Raw genomic sequence first — 4,153 nt, 5'->3', positions numbered from 1 at the left:
GGGTGGAACTGCAACCCTTGAGAAGTAGACTAACTCTTGATTAAGTGCAGGGCAGTTTCTCCTGATTAGGGCATCTATGTTGTGGACTAATCCATGGGGTGAAGAGGAAGAACCTAGTCTATGTAAGAATAAATATGTAGACAGAGCAGTGACAACATGATGAATGTTGTTGAGAGTGAGCTGTAGTCAGGGCTGTCTGAAAGATGATGAGTGCAAATATTTCTGTTTAATGAGCATGCACGCTCATTTGCTCATTTAGAAGAAAGAAGGCAATAAGCAGAAACAAAACCAGAAATTGCTGTGCTTCACAAACTGCTACCTGTTCATAGCTTTTGCAGTGACCTCATGCCTCGTGAAGAGGTGCAACAAATAAACCACTGGAGTGCCAGCACGTTTTGAGGATGAGGAATAAGCCTCCCTTATTGCCCTTCTCTTTTGTTCGTAAGGCCTTGTTTAGGATTCACCAGATAACTGAGGTACATGCCTCTATTTTATATTCCGTCTGTGTTTAAAAAGCAGAGTGTGTCTCTCAGCAGTTTGTACCTCCTTTATCACTGCCAACAGTCCCATTGAAGTCCCATGTAGTATCTCCAGAAAGCACACATCTGGTCATGGAGGTTCAACAACCCAGAAGACAGAGACACTGCCAGAGGAGGAAAAAGAGAGACAGACTGAGGTGCTGAACACTGAGGCCACAGCAAACCTGTGACACGTTGGGGGCAGCAGTTAGTACATGGCATGACATACACCTTCCAACCACTTGCTCAATTTGTCTCCAAAAGAAGATCGGCTCAGCAAAAATCAACCCTGTTCCGTGACAAACATTTCACCCCATGTGAACTTACAAAATACTGTTAGCCTGGAGACCAAAGGGGGCCCATAGGCAGGGCAATGTATATAAATACCTAGGGAAGGCTGGCAAGGAAACAGGTAAACAGGCTCTAATTTTCTCCTGCAAAATTAGGCAGCTTTCATACTGCGGGAGACCAGAAAGGTCGAGTTACCCTGACACTAGTACAGTCGTTACTGGCTCAGGTTTTTGGCTGGCCTACAAGGCTGATGTTCCCGTTCTTTAGGGGGTTTTGCTCTAGCACAGAAATTGGTAGGAAACTTTAATGCGTTGCCTGCCTCCGTAAGCTAGCCCTGGTGTCTGAATTCGAGAACATCTGGAGACCGACCAAGGTGACCACGTCGCCACGCTGTCAGGAAGGCCAATGAACAACGTCACTGTAGTTAAATGGTGTCCTCAGATGCTCTAAAATGAAAAACAAATGGACCCCAGACAATGTGTGCAGCCTGCATACATGCACTACCCGGACAGTAAGGTATTCCCTATTCCTTCCTATCGAGCAACTTTTGACATTCTTCATGCCCATACTTACTATGGTGGAGACCTCCTGCTACAGATGACCCAGTGATTTGGGGAAATTATCTTGCAATAGGCCTATGCATCTGAGGGCTAGAGAGCAAATTACAGGCTCTTGATGTTTTCCTAAATATTTTCACGTATGCTCTGTTATTATCTATATTGCATTACAGACTATCATGAGCTATTTGACTTTAACAACAGGCGACTCAAATTGTACGCTGCGGATTGGAGCGCATTCATACGAGGAGACGTCGGCAGTAATAGCCACACACGCTGTGCTGTGCCTAGCGAACCTGTTCTCCTGAGGCCAGTGGAAGCTCAGACTGCTGAGGACTTCACAGCCTCGAGTATTTAAGGGCTTACCTTGGGAGCCCATCTACCTACCCAGAACCTGTCCATATCACCATTTTCTTAAGTTCTCCCCAGGATCTGAAACAAGACACAGTACTCTCCCATCTTACTGCATCCGATTATTTGGGGTAGATTACTACGGAACAGAGGTGACCCTTTAAATAAATGGTGAATGGGAGGTGCATAGTAGTGGGATGATGCACATCCCTGGCTGTGGCAGTCGTTAGCTGCGGTACCAGGTCCAAATAACTCAAACACGTGGGGATGTGGGTCTCTATTTCAAGCAACTGCGGAAAACACCTGTCAAGGGAACGGTGTTCTCTTTTTATAGTGTATGTTATTTATTAACAAAACCTAAAATTCCAGCTGCATTTTCACCCTGTTATTGAAACTGTTTTCTGTCCTAACTTGTCTGCCTCACTGTTAGAAACTATTGATACTCGTTTTGAACGCCAGAAACAGCTACATTTCAGTAGTACATGAAAATAACTCAAGTACAGGAGAATCTTGGTAAAATACAGAAATAATTGTTTTAAGTGCTTTAACTGCTATGATTTGGTGGCAGAAGCACTGCTGTAAATCAATAATAATACTTAAGTTTTAGGTATTTCTTTATTATGTGGACAGTAAATCAGCGCATAAGGTGAGAGTACATACACTGAGGATCCCTTTACCTCTTCGGATCTTCATGGTCTACACTCTTTGTACAAGATTCATCTTTTCTCTTTCTGAATTGGTGCCTGTTGCTTCAAAAGGTGTAACTTACATTGCACGTAGGAATTTGCAAATAGTACCCACGCAAAGGGAATGTCTGTTCTTTTTATGCTTTCGTACCAGGCACCGAGAAGAAACCTACTTGCTTTGCACTACCTTAGAGAAGCACTTTGATTCAACGAGTTCCTTTTTCCCAACTCTGGGATTGAGATGGGAATCCAGGCAGCAAACAGGGAGCTGAGGCAAAGGCTGCACACACTGCAGCAAAATACAATAATGAAAATGAAACAACCCCCCATCATGTAGTATTTCACACAGCCCCAAATCACATCCTGTATTATTGTTTTGGAGTCTCTTGTAAGACTATTTTTTTCCCAAATAATTTAACATCCTCTCTCTGTTATCTCCAGTACCTTAATATCTGGTGGCTATCTGATTCTGAACTGAAATTAAGTGTCACCAGGTACAGTTGCAAAACCACAAATCTTGGCTGTAAAAGCAGAATAAGCAAAATTGACTGGGCACGGCTTAAAAAAAAATACTGCAACACTGCTGTTCCTTTTCAGCAGGTAAGCAAAAATCAGATCATCTCATAAATGTGAAACCTTTTTCTAATAATTTCAACGTGAGACATGGAAGAGTGAGGATGTGTGTTCATCTATTACGAAAACTGCTGCTATCTTGACACTTTTGTGTGGGGAGGGAGAGGAAATAATAATCAGTTAAGTTCTCTCAAAAATACTCTAGCAGTTGTTTTCCCTCCAGTCAGTCTACGCGTTATCCCCCTTCCTTTCCCAAAATTTGTAACATGCTTACCTCCCATTAAAATATTTTTCTGGATTTGTTTGGCACGAAGAGGATTGATGCAAAAATGATAGGCTAGATCTCTGGGTAATTTAAATGATTGCAATTCTGTCACCTGAATTGGAATTAAGCTGAATTACAGCAGCTGGGCAACTGACTGTGAAAGTGGGTAGACTTGCCTCTTGGAAAATAATCCCCGATTCCTACAGAAAACCTACCTCTCTCCGAGGCAAACGTGTTTGTCTGGCAGCTGTCATAGCTCCGCGGGAGACCCTGATTTCGGAGCAACTTTCTGCCTCTCCATTCACACCCTAGGGGGGGTGGGGGGGGTGGCGGGGAGCGGGAGAAGCGGGCTCTCCGCTCGGGCTGCAGCAGAGCTGCGGAGCCGGTGACAGGACAGACTTTGGCAGCCCGGGGCGCATCAGCATCCCCCCGCCCCCCCGGAGACTCAGCGTGGCCGAGCTGCGGCCCGACGCCCCCGCGGGAGGCGGCTCCTCGGCAGCCCGCCCGCAGCCCCCCTGCCGCAGGGCGGGTGGTACCGGTGCGCCCGGGACACACCACTCGGCTCCTCCGGGGCAGGGTTGAGGCGGCGGCCCCGGGTGAGGGGCTTCGCGAAGCTCAAGCCGCCTCCCCGCCCGCGTCCCCTCCCCTTGGGGCTGGCGGAGGGCGGGGGCAGGAGCGGGGCCGGGCTGGGGCGGGGGGGGGGGGGGTAGGAGGAGCCGGAGCTGGGGCTGGATCGCGGCGGCTCCCGCGGAGCCCTCGAAGTTTGCGCTGCCGGCGGAGGGCGGCCCTCGGCCCTCGTCCCGCCGCTTCCGGGGCTCCGCCGCGGCGGGCGGGAGGCAGGCAGGCGGGCAGGGAGCCGCCGGCAGGACGGGCCGGGCCGGGCCGAGCCGAGCCGAGCCGAGCCGAGCCGCG

The sequence above is a fragment of the Leptosomus discolor genome, chromosome 1 (assembly GCF_034619465.1).
Source record: "Leptosomus discolor isolate bLepDis1 chromosome 1, bLepDis1.hap2, whole genome shotgun sequence".
Classification (NCBI taxonomy): domain Eukaryota; kingdom Metazoa; phylum Chordata; class Aves; order Leptosomiformes; family Leptosomidae; genus Leptosomus; species Leptosomus discolor.
The sequence above is the reverse complement of the archived record's forward strand: the minus strand, read 5'-3'. Positions refer to the sequence as shown.